The sequence below is a fragment of the Peromyscus leucopus genome, chromosome 11, assembly GCF_004664715.2.
Source record: "Peromyscus leucopus breed LL Stock chromosome 11, UCI_PerLeu_2.1, whole genome shotgun sequence".
Taxonomy (NCBI): domain Eukaryota; kingdom Metazoa; phylum Chordata; class Mammalia; order Rodentia; family Cricetidae; genus Peromyscus; species Peromyscus leucopus.
This window is the reverse complement of record NC_051072.1, coordinates 50928476-50947746: the sequence shown is the minus strand read 5'-3', so window position 1 is coordinate 50947746 and position 19271 is coordinate 50928476. Positions and strand designations below refer to the sequence as shown.

The following is a 19271-nucleotide window of genomic DNA, read 5'->3' as shown; positions in this document are numbered from 1 at the left end:
CCGCCATCTGTGTGCTGTGGTGTTGGGAGTGGAGCCAAAGGCGCGTTACCTGTATTGTGCTCCCAGAGCCAGGGCGAGGCACCCAGGCAGCCAGGCCTGCCTCAGACGCCGGGGCCTCCCATTATGCAGGGGCATAATGGCCTGGCAAATAAAGTAGCTGAACATTTGGCTTTATGAATATTGAGCAAAAGTCTTCAAACACATTATGAAAATGGTTCTAATTGAACAGACATTTGAATCCCACAAGCTCAAGGCCACTCATTTGTATGTTAAGTATGATAGTTGTATAAATGGGGACTGCTTGTCAAAAGAACCTGGTACGCTCAAAGGGGTCCTATTTAATAATTTCTCTAACTTACACCAAGGTCATATAACTGAAACTGAGAGGAATATAAGCTGAGGATAAGGGCATATATGATTTTTCAGATAAGGAAAATAAAAAGCAGATTATGCAAACTTGAAAATCACAATTTGCAAAATACCACACATCCTTGTAAAAAGTCAATTTGGCAAACAACATTAAAATCCTTAATTTAAAAATAAACAAACTTTGCCTCAACAGTTCACCTTTAATAATCCGTCTGAAGGTAATCACTGTGATAAATGTAAGGCTTTGATGAGAAGCCAGTTGATGGAATGCATATTATTACTAGCTAGTAAGACTGCTTTTAGCAGTCTTCTAACTGTAAACACAGGGAAGCAGTTAAAATAAATTATGGTATATCCATGTAACAGAGTACTTCGCAGCCATTAAAAATACTAAGATATTATACTAACAACACATTGCTGCTATTTTTTGTGTCTGGAGTGGGTTCCACAGGCATAGTCCCATAGAGTTGGTCCCCACCAGTTCTGGGAGAGGATGGAACCATTAAGAGGCAGAGCCTAGTTGAAGGAAGTTAGGAAGTGGTAGATTGCAATGGTAAGTGATATGAAGACCTTGGACTTTCCTCTCTCTTGTCTTAGTCAGTGTTCTATTACTGTGAAGAGACGCCATGACCACGGCAACTCTTACAGAGGAAAACATGTAATTGGGGCTGGATACAGGTTCAGAGGTTTAGTCCATTATCACCATGGCAGGAAGCATGGGCAGCTTCAGACAGACGTGGTGCTGGAGAGGTGGCTGAGAGTTCTACATCCGGATCCGCAGGCAGCAGGCAGAGCGAGTAACTCTGGGCCTGGCTTGAGCTTCTGAAACCGCAAAGCCCACACCCAGTGACAAACTTTCTCCAGCAAGGCCACACCTCCTAATAGTGCCACTCCCTATGGGGGGGGGGCATTTTCATTCAAATCACCATGTTCCTTTGCTTCCCAGTTGCCACAGTAGCTGGGCTCTGCCACGTGCTCTGCTCCCTGATGTTGCCTAATTCTGCCTAAGCACAGGCTCCATTGCAATGGAATGAACTGAGCGTGTGTCAGAAGCTCTGAACTATGAGCCCAGACAAGCCTCTCCTCCTTTTAAATGGATATCTTGGGCATTTCTTCACAGCAACGGAAAGCTCACTAACACAACTACAAAATGGACAAGGCAGCTTGCGTGAACGGCCGCTCCCTTGCCCAACAACATGTGTAGTCTAAACAGATAAACCTTTCAGACACAATAAAATTTCAACGGCTGATGTCTCCATAGAACAGACTCATAGGTGATTTTGCCTTATTTTTCTAAAATTTATTGTGTTTGCTTACACTTTCTGAATTTTCAGCAGTGAGTATATTTTGCGGCTTTATAGTGTTATAAATGTATCGTACAAAGGAAACACTTTTTATGTTTATGTCTAGCAATCTCTTATGCAATGCACGTCCAAGTTGTTTTAGAAGGGAAAACTTGGCCAGATGTTCTACACACACGGTGTCCCAATCCATTCAAGTCTGCTATGGGAATTAATGGACAGAGATGCCCGTGTTTTCTAGACTGCAGGAAGAAGGGTATTAAGGTAAGTTACTGTCAAACTCTGAGACCTACATCTCAGGGACTCTCCTGTTTTCTAGAAACACCAGTGATTGGAAGCAGTATCCCAGGGAGGCACAGGCAGGCAGAGGGGAGGTGGTTTTATATGCACGGCAGAATGCATTGTGATTGGAGTGTGATTATCAAATAAGGAGACCGATTCTACAGCACACTTATAAAAAACAGCCTCGCCGCCCAATGCAGCGTAGAAACAGCCCACCGAGGCTGGCGTGGTGTTGCACGCCTGTAACCTCAGCATTTAGAAAACCCAGACCAGAGGACATTGCAAGTTCAAGAGCATCGCATCCTGGTCCACATGGTAAGCTCCAATCCAGCCAGGGCTGCACAGGGAGACCCTATCTTAAAAAAGTGAAAGGTTGGAACAATAGCTCAGTTGGTAAAGCACTTGATACCAAAGAATGGGATGGGGTCCGTTCTCCAGAACCCATGCAAACCAAACAAAAAGGCACGGGGGCAGACTCGAAATCTCAGAACTGGTGAGTTGGAGACCAGTCGGTGCATGGGGTTCACTGAACAACCAGCCTACTAGCCTACTTTGAGTTCTAGGCCAATGAGCAATTTTGTTTAAAACACAACACAACAACAATAAAAACAATGTGAATAGTTCCTGAGCAGCAATAGGCAAGGTTGTCCTCCAGCTTCCAAATGCACAGGTAATACATACATACTACATGTATACATATATGTGTGTGTATATATATATATATATATATATATATATATATATATATATATTCCCATCCATACACACACACACACACACACACACACACACACACACACACGTGCACGCGCGCGCGCGCAAAAAGAAACAGCCTTCCAAACTTCTTCAGGGTTCGACCCCGCATCAGTACTTTCCTCCACCCCTGCTGCGACCTCCTTAGGAGTGTTTCAGAGGGTGCCTGATCGCTTCTCACCTCCTTCTCACACTGGCACAGACACAAGCAATCAATCAATTGATCTATCAGTTGAGTTTGCATTTTGACTGGGTTACTTGCCCTTTTTGGTCATACAGAAGCTTCCCAAGCAACACTGGAAGGGGCTTGGACTTAACCTCCCAGGCTTGCTCAGTATCGTGGCACCAAATAAAACACCTTGGCAATTAGATACTTTAGAACTCAAAAGGCTGGGAATGGTAAGTCACATAATAGGTTTGTCCTAACTTCTTTCAAAGAAAATACTATATATCATCGTATTCTTTTACACTACTAAATGACATAAAGCATTTTTAATGGCTGCTAGAGTTCGTCACATGTGCCTATATTAATCTTGGCAACGCTTGCACAAACCGATTACATTAACGGAGTAACATGAATTTGATTTCAGAAAAAAAAATAATAATCCATCCTTGGAAGGAAAGTGTCATCACTTTCATGGAAACAATATCCCTCAGCAAACAATGCCCTTTCTTTTGGCAACCTGTCCTTCCTGCCATCTGCCTCGCAGAGCACTTGCCAGGGCCGCAATAATAATTGAGTTAGAGAGGGAATTAGATGTAATGGAGGGTAAGAAAATTGATTGCTTAATTTTTTATTAATAGAATGCAAGAAAATGGTGAAACCCCGCTGTGAACCGAAATGAAACAGAGGGAAAATCCAGAGATCTGACCCCAGGTGGCAGGAATGTGTCTGTATACACACACACACACACACACACACACACACACACACACACACACGCACACACACACACACACACACACGCGCACACACACACACAGAGTCCTCCACAGAGATTGAGAGGAGGCCAGTGGACAGTTGAGTGAGGGACTCTGAAAGGAAGGCTAGAAGGCGAAGAAGCCCAGAGCTGAACAGATGTGACTGCAGAGAAAGGACACAGACAGCTGGAGCTCAGGAGTCTCTTCTGAGAAAGGAGACTGAGCTCTTCCCGCAGTCTGCCTGACCGGGGTCACATCCTTGCTTGGTTGAAAGCGGAGTCTGGGATGCTGCAGGGATATAAGAAATGAGTGGTTTCCGATTCTTGGCCTCTACCCCCAGAGGTGGCTAGTAAACTTTATGGGCCTTGAAGGTCCATAAAGAAGGATGCAGGGGCCAGGGTTATAACTCAATAGGATGCTTTCCTGACAAGCATGATGCCCTGGGTTCCATCCTCAGCACCAAATAAACAGGGTGTGGTGGTGTATGCCTGTGATCTCAATACACAGGAAGTGAAGGCCAGAGGTCAGAAGGTCAGAGCTGAGCTTTGGAGACAGCTCAGTGGCTAAGAGAGTTTGCCAAAGACACATGAGGACTTCAGTTCAAATGCCCCCCACACATAAAAAGATGGGTGTGGCCATGAGTACCTATAACCCAGGGCTTCAGAGGAGGGCTGGGCAGAGACAGGGAGATCATCAGGGTTTGCCCACAGTGATCCTAGTCCCAGGTTCAGAGAGAGACCCTGTCTGGAGGTAATAAAGCAGAGAGTGAGAAACAGGACATCTGAGGTCCTTTTCTGGTGAGAGCACATGCCCCTCTGCATACAGATGTACACAGACTGAACACACACCACACAAACAAATTGTTAAAAACTGATCAAATACAAGAAGGAGGGGGAGAAAAAGAAAAAGACACTCAAAGTCAATCTCGGCTACATAGTGAGTTCCAGACAACAGTTTGAGCAGCATCTGACCATGTCTCAAAAACAAAACATAAAAAAAAAAAAACATTGTGTTGACTTGCTGGGGTCAATCAGACCGTGTCTTCTGCTTATCACGAAGGGTCCCCTGTTCTACCTTCTTAGGATGTCAGTTTCCTTCTCAGAGTAACCAGCGACACCTACCCCCCACCTTTTTGCGAGTCCCTGTAAACAGCACTAATCTGAATATCCCTGTTACCTGATTGGTCAGGGATGGAGGAGGCAGGTCTCTGAGAGGTGGAATGAGAGGAACAAATGGCTTCAAAAGAGAAGGTCACAGGATGGTATAACAGTGTCATTACAGGAGATGTCCCATCTCTAGTGCACACTGCCAGCTGTCCCCAGGGTGTGACAGTGCCTGGCTCCCTCTGTGAGGGACACACAGGTTTGAAAAGGACCAGAGCTGAGAGAGTGCATTGGCTCCCATTGGTTCCAAACTCTAGAACTCCCTCTTAGTAGGAGTCTTGTTTCTGGGGACCAGAAGTTCAAACTCTTCTCAGCCATAGATGGTGTGAAATGGATTCTGTCACAATCATGACAGGCTTGTTAAAGAAAAACCCAGTGCCCAGCTCACAAACTTTCTCTCTCAGAGAAAGGCTGGAGGCACAAGGCCATATTCTAGGCTAACCAGTGAGGATAATCTGCAAATGTTTTCATTACAATTCAGCTAATTAAAAAAAAAAACAACACTCTGGGAAGCAGAGCCAGGTGGATCTCTGTGAGTTAAAGGTCAGCCTGCTCTACAGAGCGAGATCCAGGACAGGCACCAAAACACACAGAGAAACCCTGTCTCGAAAAACCAAAATAAATAAATAAATAAATATTCCAGCAAAGAATGATGTAAGGCATATAGTATAATCATCTCTAAAATAGAGTGGGAAGGAAATAAACTTGATATATGTTTATGATATTTTATTTGATAGACAAAAACAACAAAACCCCTGAAACTGTCTAGGAGATATGTGAAAACACCCATATTATGGAAGTGATAAACAGGATCTGAGCTGCTCTCAGCCAGGCCTGATGGCACATGCCTGCGTCCCGGCACTCTGGAGGCAGAGGCGGGAGAATCACTCGGTGGAGATGCATATCCAGTCTGCATACACAGTAAAAACCTGTCTCACTAGACAGCAAATGAAGAAACAAAATGACCATTATCACGTGATGTGAGCCTAGAGATAGCCCCACACCAAGAGAAAAGAAAGAAGAGGAGAAATTTAGACAAAAATGGCCGAACAGAGGAATTTTGATCTTGTATACAGAGGTAAATTAGGAAGGACAGGACCGGATGTGTGAGTTTCTTCTCCATCTTTCTGGTTGTCTAATTTTGCTGAAATAGTCATGGCTACTTAAGAGTCAGAAAGCAAGATTTTAATGTTCTTAGATTGGAAAGGTTTTTTTTAAATCTATTAACATTTTTCAAAAATAATTGGGGACACCAATTAGGAAAAGTTATCTTATTAAATTAACAAATGACTTAACAGCAGATGGTGTTTACCGTTAGCTGAAAATGCTGATGGGTTGTGTCCTAATCTACCCATTATATGTTGAAGATACTAAAACCCAAAAAATGCGATGTATAGCTGGGCCTGGTGGCCCATACCTGTGACCTCAGCACTCTGGAGACAGTGGCAGTGGAACCATCCCTTGGGGTATCCAAGTCTCCACCTCCAAAAACCAACCAACCAAAACAGTGCAATTAAAGAGTGACAGCTTAGAAACCTGGTGTACCTCCCAGGATCCTTTGTCCCCCTGCTCTGTGATGAGTTGGCTGGGAACTGCAGCTTACAGGTCCTGCCAGCAACAGAAGAAAGAAGCCAAGGACATTATCGCTAGCCTGGGAACAGATCAGAATCTAACATCAGAATTACTCCCTGCCTGTTGCTTTCACACCAGAGTGAAGACGAAGTGTGGAAAGTGGAACCACCCTGGGTCAGGAACCGCCTGGAGTTTGAACTACGTGGCTTTGTGTTGGATGGGGATGACTGTGATCTGTGATTGACCTTCCTAAGGCGCTTCTCCCCAGACTGTTGGATAGTGAGTCCCAGGCTCTCTGGCTCCCTTGACTTCATTCTCCTTCTCTGAGCACGGTGGAGTCTGTAATTGGATATTTTCCTAGGACTAATGACCTTTAGACTGTCCTTTGTCCATGTGGTTCTTATAAGTTATGCTGTAACCTAAAATATGCAGAGACATTTGCTGGGGCTGCCCACACACACCCGAGCAAGTCCTGAATTGTTCTCTGCAGGGATGAACACTGAAGGGACAATTTTGCCTCAAAATGTAACTCATAGCCTCAAATCCTCCCCTTCCAACTGTGTCATGAAATTTGAGGGAAGTGGACCATTCATTTTAATGTTCTCAATTGTCTCAAATTATAACATAGTGGCCCCCGACCCAGAGCAGGTAGAGGCACAAGTCCCAGCCTCTAGAGAATATGAGCTCCCAGGGTATTTTGAGAGCATCTCAAGGAACAAGCTGACCCACATATCTCCCCATTGCACTTGTTAATGCAGCTATCCACAGGCTTTCCAGGCCTCAGGGACTTTCTCTGTCGACTGGGAATATCATCCCTCTAGGTGCAGCCGAAGCCAGACAGAGAAGGCTGTTGTTGAGTTCTAGTTATACAGAAATTATGGTTGAGACTTTGCCAGGGATTTTTTTTTTTAAGACAGGGTCTCACTATGTAGCCCAGGCTGGCCTTGAACTCACAAACTGCCTGCCTCTGCTTCCTAAGTAAAGGATTAAAGACCTCAGTGCTCTCTGATTCTCTCTCTTTCCCTCTGGTATGTGTGTGTGTGTGGGGGGGTGTATGCTTATATGCTTTCATCCAATAGACCCCAAAGGGAAGCTCCACTGAACATTATCTGAAGAATGGTCAAGTGCATGGCTATTTCTACTCAATGCAATACTTATTTTTTCATCACACTACTGGTGATTAAACCTAGGGCCTTCCACTAGTCTAAGCAAGTGTTCTACCACTGAGCTATCCCAGCCCCCTTTATACTTTTTAATTTTGAGACAGCGTCTCACTAAGGTGCCCAGACTGGCCTTGAACTTGCAATCGCTCTTCCTGAGATTCTCAGGTAGCTAAGTTATAGGTTTGAGCAACTGAGCCCAGCTAAGAATATCTGACAGGAAAGAGTACGATCCACATGATTTTTTATGGGCAGATCTCACAGATATGATGCTGAGTGGGAGGAACAGATGTTGAAGCGTGTGTATATTGTCTATTTATTTATATTTACATTGTAATTATAAAGTACAAAAACAATCAATAACAATCAATAGATCTGTAGTGGTAGAAGGCAGAGGAGTAGTCATCTTAGTGGATGAGAAGCAATGATGACTTCCTAGGGGTTATTAATGTTTTCTCTGAATAGGTACTAGTTACTATGAGAAAGTTTTTTAAAGAGCTTTCAAAGCTATATGCTTAGGATATGTGCCCATGAGTGGACAAGTCTATTTTTACTCATATGCTTCAATAAAAATAATATATAATAAAAACATGTACTCAGGATACATGTGCTTGATAAATGACTGTAATACTTATACACATAACATGTAATACTTTAATAAAAAGTTATTTGAAACAAAATAGGAAGATTTATGGAAGTATTTGAAAGCAAAGAAGTGGAAACTGGACAGAGCAGGCGCAGTACATACGGTTAACCCTCCTCTAGGGCCCTGCAGGGTTTCCCAGCAGTTGGCAGTGAGCCATCTCGGATGATGGAGGAGTACTTTGTACAGAAGCTTAGCAGTTCTATTTGCTGGCCTTTGTCTTCTGCAGAACTAGGCAGATCTCCTGGCCCCTCAATGTCTCTCACATGGGAGTTTGATAAGTACTTGTAGAGGCCCCAGGTAAATGAAAGAACGCAGTAATAGCTGGTAGCACGCCCTGGGGTACAGGTAACAGATGTCTAAAAATGAGACCCTGTGGGCCGAACCTTAGAGGCTGTCTCTCTGGGAAGCATCAGGCCCTGCGGTCTGTATCTACCTTCACCTTCCTGGCTTTCTTAGTTTACCCTTAATGAAAGGTTTCAGTTTGGCTCTGAGTGACTTTGCGGCCGTGGGGAAATTTCCATCTCCAAGATGGTGTCGATCATAGGAAGGTTTGGCCCAGAAAACGCACAGATGGGCAGCTCCCAGTGCGGAGACCACTCCTGCTCTCTCCTGCCATCGATACGTGACAGTGCCTGTCTAAAATTCAAAGTGACTGGCCTTAGAGGCAAGCCAGCTGTTGGAAGACACAATCCTCTCATAGGACACTATGAGAAAATCCACCCAGCTTCCAAAATCCATGCAGAATTTGCCCAGTGCCTCGCCCTTAGAAAACTGAGTATAGAGAAGACCGCATTTGGGGACAGTGGACACAGACTTCTGAATTATTGGCTCTCTTGAGCATCTCCCTCATGAGATATATTCATGAGAAACAGGGGCACCGGCCCACAGGCATCCATGAGACAACCAGGGTGTGGTTGTCGTGTGCGTATCTCTGCTGAGGGCATGAGGACAGTGCCCCTACACTTTTAGAGCACAGTTAAGTGATTATCCTACATTTCAACGCTACTGAAGCCAGCTGTACATTAGCCTGGAGGAGGATGGAGCAAGGTTCATTTCTATAGAAAAAGAGATCTCAGAGTGGACGGTTGGGCCAGTCAGCATGCCATGAGCTCACTGTCTTTGGCAACAAATGGAAACAGGAACCAGAGAACAACAGCTGCCTGGAAGCTTTAGAGCAGGAAGCAGCAGCACCCACAGCATTAGAAAAAAAAATCCAGAAGGTTCATGTGGGCTCAGAGCAGGATCTTTAGAGACTTTGGGGCTGTCAAGACACCTGCTGAATTGGCCTTTACTGCCTCTGTGTCTGAAGCACATTCAACCGTCACTTGCCCAACACTATTTAATGACAAGAAAGTTCAGTTGAAATCTCTAAAATCTCAAACTTTCAGGGCCATGCAGAGGGATCATCTCCCCTCTCCAAGCCCGCCAGGTTGTGGAGCCTTTGCATTGGAAGGGGACCTGAGGAGTGTTGTCAGGGACTTGAGAACGAGAGCTCTCAAGGTTGCATGGTGAGTCGGGCCAGTCACGTGGAGGAAGGGCTAAAATCCAAAGAGACCCCTGGCGCAGTCTCTGCTCTCCAATCCTGCTGCTCTCACCCAGCAAACAAAACACCTACAATCAAACGTCAGTTTGAGGGATACAAAGTCTCCAGTGTGAATGGAACCTCAGACTCTGGTGGACCCTCTGAGAAGCAGAGCTGAGTCTCCGGCTGAGTCTCCGGCTGAGTCCCAGATCAGCTCTGGTTTTTGTTTTGTTTGTTGTTGGTTTTTGAACTCTTGGTGCCTCCCCTAGGAAAAAAACACACCCCCCCATCCCTTAGAGGAACAGCTGGAGAATTAACCAGGGAATGCAGAAGGTGAGGATGGCTGTTGGGGACTATGCGGCTTTGCAAGTGAGCCGAGTCAACATCAGCAACACCCCGAGGGCCGATAAACCCAGCAAGACGATCTTCTTCTTCATAGACAAGGCTCTCCAACAGCAGGAAAGGCTGTCATCCCTCTTGTTCAAATACCTGGAAAACTTGTGCTGGCTAGAACATTCCTCCTCCACCCCAGTGCCTCCTGCTTCTTAAGTCACACACCGTGTTTATGAAGTGCTGTTACGTGTCAGGTAGTCTTAAGGGGTTTCCATGCATCTTCCGTTTGACCCTCCCCACATCCCTGGTAAAGGGGAAGTGCCAAAATCAGAAGTGTCTTTATGGCTGTCATACAAATAACAAAATGGCAATTTAGGAAGAGTGAGTGGCTTCCCACGGCCACAGAGCCTTCTGAACTCCCAATCCTGCCATTCTGGTGCGTTGCGTCCCACACCCTTCTAGAATGATCATGTAATAGAATCAAGGTTCCGCTACCACTGAGAATCTCAAAGGCCCTGAATCCAGCAGCAAGGGTTTGCAAATCCCCTTCTGGCTTTTAGGTTTAAAAAAAAATCTAAATAAGAGGGTGGGGAATGAACCGCTTAGGAACAAAACATGAACAGAACACAAGTTCAGGGAGTTTGGAACGGCACATCCTGTTTGAAGGCAATAGACTTCCAGCGCACTCTGTGGCATTAGTTATAGAACATAAAATCCAGTCACTCTTGTGGACAATTGGATAGACTGAAGACAAACACGGCATACTCCCTGAACAAACATTCCCCACATGGGATGGTTCCTGTGGAAACAATCAAAATAATCCAATTTAGTTATGCAGCGTTCACCTTCCCCGGGCTATAGTTAGTGCTGCTTCAAAGAGGGAAGCAGGAAAAGAAACCACATAAGGCTCCAGAACAGAATGCATCAGGTGCCAGAAAAGAACCGCGTCTCTCTCTCTCTCATCTATGATTTCCAACTCCATTTCTTAGTATAGCTAACTTCTCCTGATCTCCTCAGACCTCTCACTACAAACCCTGCTCTGTGTTCCCATTTTCATTCCATTGTCTAGTGTGGGGAATGGATACTCAGAAATATTCTTGTTGATTGATCTGGCCTGGTTTAGCCTATTCCCTTATTTGTTCATTCATGTCCCCTCTCATGGCAAAAACGAGATGTCAAAGATCTCTGCATGCTAGTGAGAATCGTCCACATATGTGGACAGCTCTCCATAGGTACTGATGAAGCTGGCGGAGCAATTTCTCCTGTCACTGGCCAAGACTCCCTCCCCCACCCACGAGAGACTGGGGAGGGAGAACTGTGGGAACCCCTGTATTTGTGGGCATTTGACAGGGCGATGAATCCCCTTCTGCTAATTCAAAGGAGAAACAAGAAAATTATTTGGAAGACTGTGGGAAACTTATAAACGTGGGGATTGACATTAAACATTCCAGATGGACATCTACCTAGCCAGCGATCCAGAAGACATGCATGTCTTTGTACCAACCTTTTAGGCAAAAAGACAAATTACATTGTCAAGGGGGGCATGCAAGCTGTGAGGAAGGGGCATTGTCAGATGCCTCTGCCTCTGATTGGTATGTGTGGTTTGTGGAGGCCTCAGGGACACATGGCCTTAAGGGACCTGGACTTATTCCTTATTTTCAAATGTCTTGTTGCATAAATGCACACTCCCCCTACCCCCGGCAATCTGTCTCTAACAGATCTGTAAAGGTCAGTGCTCTAGGGCCCCCAAGACCGTCCTTATGGGGTAAGAACTTTGAAGTAGTTATATCTTTCTCTTCTTTATTCTGATTGGTTTATTTCTTTATTATTCATCAGCTCCAGTTCTGTAGGGGTCTGATTGACTTTTTTTTTTAATTGTCCTTAGTTTGTTACTAGATCTTGTTGGTGATCTTGATGAGGGTCTTTCTTATAAAGAGCAGAGGTTAAGATTAAGGGGTTTGTTTTTGGTTTTGGGGGGTTTTTTTGTTTCTCAATTTAGAAAGAGCTGTTGGCTTGTGGTGAGTTTTCTGTGTCCAATTGCCCATCTCACAGGATAACGTGAAGCTCTAACATTATGGAGAACAGAACTACAGGCTAGTGGCTGTCCTCTTTTGTATTTAGGCAGTTGCTGTGTGTTCAGATTTTGATATGCAAATCGCACATTGTCCGTTGGAAGGCATCCAATCATCTTTCATCTTTGCACATACCCCACCAGCTGAGGCGCTGGCAACCTTGGCTTTGCCATTTCTAGAATGAAGGTGCATCCACCCATCCTGGAGAGTTGGCGCCTCTTTCTGGAGAAAGGGACAATTTTTTTCAGCCCACTGCAAAGATACAGGTTTTGTCACCGGTCATACAATATGCTATGTGCACATGTCACCCAGCCCTCCTCTCTTCCATCCTGTGGGACCTGGAGCTCTGGGAACTGACTGGAGAAAAGGACCCTGCAGCTCTAGCTCTAGCTCGAAGAGTTCTGTCCCTGGACTGCAAACTCTGTGTCCTTTGCCAGCACCCAAAAGAGTGAGGCCAGCTCACTTGTTAGCTCGAAAGTAGGATAAAAATCTCAGCTCCTTCACTCTTCTTTGTGCGTTGGAGGGGGGAGGAGATGCATGCCTATGTGTGTATCTGGATAGTCAGGCCACGTGCGCACATGCAGAAACCAGAGACGAGAACCCGGTGCCCTGCTCTATCACCCCTACCTCTAATGCCTTCCGTTGGGGTCCCTCCCTGAACTTGAAGGTAGACTGGCAGCCCTAGTAACTGCTCTGTCTCTGGGCCCCACCGCGCCTGGGTTATAGGTGGCCACATCCGGCTTTTTCCACGAGTGTGGGGGCTTTGAATTTGGGTCCTCGGGCATGGTAAGTACGCCTGCTCACTGAGCCATCCCCATCCGCCCTACCCCTCCACTGTTTTTTGTCTCTTCCTGTTTCCCTGTGCAGGCATTTGAAAATTATCGTGACGTGTATCTTCAACTTCCTCTGTGCCCCCTTCAACTTTTCTTGGAACTATTTTTTCATGTCAGTTGCTCCGTGAGGTCACCTCACCTCCAGGTGAAACCTGGACAACCCAAACACCAGTCCACTCCCCTGGCCTTTTCGCACAGTGGCAGCCAGGAGCGGCAGCTTCGCTCACGGAGGTTGAGTTGATTATTCTCCATCCATTTCCAACCCTTCCTGCAGCTGTGGCTGTGTATTTGATATTCTCGTCTCCATTAACACTCTACACTTTACCTTTCTGTCCCTCGGGTTCACCGGTTTCAATCCCCATCTTTAATTCGTAGAACTTAAGCTGTCTTCAACCCGACCTCTGTGCAGGCTTCTCTCTTTACAACTTCCTGTGGAAGAGCTTGCTGGCTTCTTATCCCAGTTAAATTTAATGAGAGGAGATTGGCATCTGTGAGGTTTATACAGCCTTCCACTCACCTCTCCCCTCCAGTTAACAACATGTCCCTGACTTCAGGTGGTCACCTTTGACCTTTACTCGTGGATTTTCATTCCTGCATGAGAAACCAAGAGCCATTCTAAGATTTCACGTGATGCGCACTCTCTGAGGTCAGGGGTCGAGCGCAGTGTCTTGTGCAGACCCGGCTGGTGCTGTGACACTGTAACCCCAGCTGCACCCACTAATGATGGGAAATAGTTGAGCCCTTGACCAGCAGTTCTCAACCTGTGGGTCCTGACTCCTTTGGGGATCACCTATCAGATCTCCTGCATATCAGATATTTACATTATGATTCATAACAGCAGCAAGATTACAGTTATGAAGTAGCAATGAAAATGATTTTATCATTGGGAGTCACCACAACAGGAGGAACTGTATTAAAGGGTCGCAGCGTTAGGAAGGTTGAGAACCGCTGTGCTTGATTGACCCCTACTTTGTGGCTAGGTGCCTCCCAACAGAGGTGCTTCAGACTAGTTTGAAGGTCTTCCAGTGGTCACTGAGGTTATTTTCCACGTACATGTTTTTTTGTTCCAACTATAATTTTATTCCTACATTTCCCATGAAACAATAATGTTAACAATTCCAGGATAGTAACTTAGTTTATTCTCAATCAAGTGAATAATTAATCTAATTATACTTAATATGGACTAACCTAATGCTTCTGAAATAGTTTTAGGTTGAACTTTTTTTTTTTACACAGTCATAAAAATAATTTTTGCTCCACAGCCTTTTCCAATAAAGAATAATATATTTCTGTGTCTTAGGCTTGCCTTTTGCCCTATGGGAAATAAATAATATGTTTATAAAATTACCAATTACATTTGAGAGTTTGGAGCCTACCATCTCAGAAGGATTTAACTGATGTCTGCTACACAGCCTATGTGCATTTGCGATCCCCTCTGCAGGAAGTTAGGATAATTAGCCTGTGGGCTTAAGAGATCTGGCTGTAGTACACAGTTGGGTTCAGGCAAGCTGGGTCTGAGCTGAGTTCCAGGGTCCCTAGCCAGCATGTTGGACTAATTTATACTCAAGGGTAAAAATTAAGGTTACTTCTTGGTAGCCAGCCAGCCAGCCAGATTGTTGCACAGGTTCAAGGCGGGGGGTGTGAATTGCAAAGCTGTGGTCCTGGGTTCTCCCTGTTCGTGCTGTGTGGTATGGAACTTGCTCCTAGGCTTCCCACCTGCACTTTAGTCTCTGATTCCTTACCACGTGACTTTTATCTGAATGTGCATTCGTGAAAGTAAGTACCTCCTGAATTGAAGGCTCAAATTAATAACCACCCATTTTTCTACTCAGTCACAGGCCCGTTTCAAGATCTTGAGCCCCTCATCCCTCTGCAAGACTCATCTTCAGCAAATCCCTAGTCCTTGCCTTTCACTACGACCTTGTGGTCTATCATTCCTATAGCCCACTGATTCTCAGATAGTCACCCTGACAAAATGGCGGGAGGTCTGCCTTCCCTCAGGCATCTCGGCTTTTCTAGGTCTGAAGTCTTATGTGACTTTCTATCTTTCTTTCTATTGGTCTCTTAGCTATAAAAAGAACCCGAAGGGTGCCTTTGTTGGACAGGCCTATTCATGCCCTAAGAGCCTCCTTTTAAAAAGGCCACAGAGCTGAGTTATGGAGGAGGCTGAGTCCCATGCCTCAGAACCCTTGGGTGCGGTCATGTCAGGAGCACCGTTTCAGGGGCACGGTGCTGTCTTCTCAGAGTCCTCAGCTGGCAGCCACTGCTCAGAAGCTCTTGTCTTGTAGAAATCCTTCTGTAACTCTGGACAACCGTCAGGTGTCCTGAGCTGGCTGGGAGATCTGGCAATGGAAACACCGTCCTTGAGACAGGCCCGGGCTGCACATCACAAACTGGTCATGGCACAGTAGTGCACTGTCAGTACTCAGTCTGGGATCAAACAAAGGAACAGCTTTTCTTTTCCTCCATTAGGAGACAAGGCACCCCTCAAAACCTTTCACGTTAGGGTTATTGATGCAGCTCAATTGGTAGAGTCATTACCTAGCATGCACAGGGCTCTGGGCTTGACCCCAGCACCTTATGAACTGGGTGCCATGGCTTATGGATGTAATCTCAGCACTCAGGAGGTAGAGGCAAGAGGATCAAAAGTTCAAAGTCATTCTCAGTTACATAACTAATTTCAGGCTAATTACATCAGACTCTGTCCAGAAAAAAAAGAAAAAAGAAAGACTCCTACTAAATGCATTCGACTCAATTGGATGGAAAAGAATATCCAAGCTCTGATGTAACTACCATCCATAGTGTGTTCTTGTGAAATTCAGTCTTCAGAAAAAAGCAAAACAAAAACAAACAAACAAACAAAAAAACCAGTGTGTAGTTTTAAGTCGATAAACATGACATCAATAAGTATGAGACTAGTGACCATCAGTGAAAAAGTATAACATTATGTGAAATACAATATAGGACAGAAGACTCTGCGGGGTTCACTCTCCACTGCTGGAGCTATTGAGAAATAGTGGATTGAGTTAAATGTCATAGCTCAGGAGCTACATCTGATCCACAGGACCTGGCCAATAACATTTGTTGAATAAATATAAAACTGGGAAGCAAATGAGAGTCACCAACTGTAAAAGCAAAGCATAACTTCTGAGTTCCCCAGAGACACGCTTCCAGACAGCTTTGTTCCATGCCCCTAGAACTGTCCCTGAGCAGGGACACCGGGGACTTCCCCACAGCTGGCCCTGTGCAGTGGAGAACAAGAGGAACATCCAAGACGTTTTCCGAGAAGCAATCACGGTACTAGTCGGGGCTGAGAGGGGGCAGGAGACACACAGATGGAGCAGATGGTTCTGTTCACACGTGGTGAGTGTAGCAGTGAGCCACGCTTGTGTCGGTTTTAGTTAGAGTGGAAGTGGTTTGTGACCGAAGCCTGGCTCTTGATCCTGGGAAGAAAGTGAGCTGTGTTCAGAGGGGGAAGGAAGGGGACAACAGATGCTAATGGAAGGTGAATACAATCATAAATAGTGTCTTTATGTACAGAACTGTCAAAAACAAAGTGAACTTCGACAGAATCCAGGTATCAACCTTTTTCTAGTACTCAGTTCTCACAAAAGCCATCGCTTGTCACCTGGACCGAAGTGTCGTAAATCCTAACCCTATGTATGCCGTGTGGAGTGATTAGAGGATGTACCAGAGGCTTTCTTGTACACGTTCATCAATTGCATGCTACACATTGTTGTACAAACTAAGCTATGTTATTTATATCATGGCTCTAAAGAGGGTATAAATTGGCAAACCTCATCATAAAATGACATCATTCTGCATACAATTCTGCCTCAGTTGTTCCCTCAGATGACAATGGTTTCTTATAGTAATTTGGGTATATTTTTCAACTTTGTTTTTCCTTATTATAAGTAGTATATTAAACAAGGAGGTTGGTTTCATTTAGGAGAGTCTTGTATTAATCTACAGCCCATGCCATACTAGAGCTCACTGTCAGTCCTACCTAGGACAGTACCTTAACCAACCCAAAACTTGGGCCAACAGAACTAATCACTATTTTGTGTTTGCAGAAGACTCCAGGCAATAGTTTAAAAAAACCCAACGAATTATACAGTTTTCAATACAAAGAGAGAATTTAGAGACTTAACTTGTCACAATTAATTGTTATTATTAATTCTGCATTTAACTTGTGTTTTCAAGGGTCATCTCTTTTAGCAGTTGCATGAACAGCTAAAGTACTTCCAGGAGATGTGGCCTCTTGTGGTCCTCTTGAGAGGGTCTACAAGAAACTAGCTCGGAGAGTAACTAGCCAGTGGAGTAACAACAGAATTTGTACTTAGGAACTGCTCAGACCATGAACTGCTCAGACTGTGACCAATCCAGAGCTGACTTCATTCAAAGAACACAGAGCAGACATGAAGAAGACCAGGGTCTTCTGGGAGTGTTGCATTCTACTTCTTTTCCTCAGGAAGGACCTCAAAGCCTAGAGGGCCAGGGAGATGATGTGGCTGATGGAAGCTGTGGAGGAGATGCTTATGCAAACCAGAGAACACAGGCTCCCTGAAGAGGCCGCCTGCCCTCAGCTCCTGCTAGGGCCAACACGCAAGGGTTGGCTCTTGGAATCAGCCAGGTTTTCCACTTGTTAAGAAAAGGTAGCCAGGCGGTGGTGGCGCACACCTTTAATCCCAGCACTTGGGAGATCGAGGCAGGCAGATCTCTGTGAGTTCGAGGCCAGCCTGGGCTACAGAGTCAGTTCCAGGAAAGATGCAAAACTACACAGAGAAACCCTGTCTTGAAAAACCAAAAAACAGAAAGAAAAAAAAAAGAAAGAAAAAGAAAGGGTAAGGATCATAAACCGTCAAGCAAATCACCTGAGTTTTAAATCCTAGTAAATGGTTAGAAAACACTTTCTGTGCTCTTTAGGCAAAGTAAACCCTATGCAGAGTAGATTTAGTCCACAGACCTCCAGTTTGCAGCCTCCACCCTAACAAGTCCGTGTAGTTTCCCCTAACATCCACACTGCACACTCCATATGCTTCCACCTTAACAAGTCCATGTAGTTTTCCCAACATACTCCATATGCTTCATTGTTGCAATAAATCCATACTTAATGGGGAAAATGATTTGTCTTGTTACCATGGTAGCTTCTTCCTTCTTAATAGTGAGCAAAATGATCCATATTTAAGTAATACTAGGGGCTGGAAAAAGGTTCAGTGGTTAAGAGTGAGTAGTGCTCTTGTAAAAGGCCCAGTTAGGTTCCCAGAATCCATGTTGTGCAGCTCATGACTGCATGTGACTCCAGCTCCAGGGAATCCAACACCCTCCTCTGGATTCTGCAGGTACCTGCTACACACGTGTGTGCACTCACACGCACACACGCGCACACACATACACACACTAAAAATAAAATAACAAAAACCAACACTAGCTAGTATAGAGCTTTGTGAGTTAAAAGATATATCTAATAATTGCATTTTAAGGAAAACAAGCTATTCTGTTTTGATTCTACCCATCATAGAATCAGTTTTGGAAACATTTTTGGTTCAATAAAACCAAAAAGCTTATCTTCAAACGTCTCCCCTTTAATTTAAATCCCATACACATCTAAAGAACATGCAGTATGTCTGTTTCTGGTTCATTTACATTAAATCATTAAGATTTTGTTTTATAGACTCCCTTTGATGTCTGAGATGCTTCTGGAATGTATTCAAAAGCATTTTAATCTTCTTCCTCTGTAGTCACATTTTGACCAATATAAACAAGTTCAAACACCAAAGGGCCTAACTTCTAGGCTACAGCCCAAAACTTGTGCTCTGTGAAGTCTACACGATACATAAATGAACTCTTCTTTCCCTAATTATTACTATCTCCATTGATTTTTTATCCCTAAGAGAGGGTGAAATAAACTCATCAAGCCAAGAATTTCCATTTTTACAATCAATCATAAGTCATCAAATCTGTCCATTTGAGGCTGAATCCTTAGACTCTTAAAATAGCATGAACTTGGTCATAGAGCTCAAAACTCCTGCAAGCTGTTGCTGAGAATGCATACTTAACGAAGGCTGAGAAGATGTGCCAGATGGGAAAGGAATATGTATTTATGAGATGCTTCTTTATGCAGAGAAGACACATGCCACTTTCTGTTCATATTCAAACAGACAAAATAAGTCTTCCGTGAGAGATAGGGCTCTCCCCACATTACCGAGCTGTCACTTAAAATACAGTTTTGATTAATATCACTTGCAAATTGAATACTGACTTGGTTCTGTTCCTTCCAGCAGGAAATGCAGATCCATGGGGATACAGGCAAAGAACACATGTAAACCCTTGGGAATGGACAC

At 44.6% G+C, this 19271-nt stretch overlaps 1 long non-coding RNA gene across 1 annotated transcript; it reads left to right on the top strand.

Moving 5' to 3' along the window:
• The first annotated feature begins 1794 nt into the window (after window positions 1-1794).
• LOC119088757 lies at window positions 1795-7370 on the top strand. Its single transcript, XR_005092476.1, has 2 exons — window positions 1795-1934; window positions 6500-7370. It is a non-coding gene; the product is annotated as an uncharacterized LOC119088757 (long non-coding RNA).
• Window positions 7371-19271: the final 11901 nt, after the last annotated feature.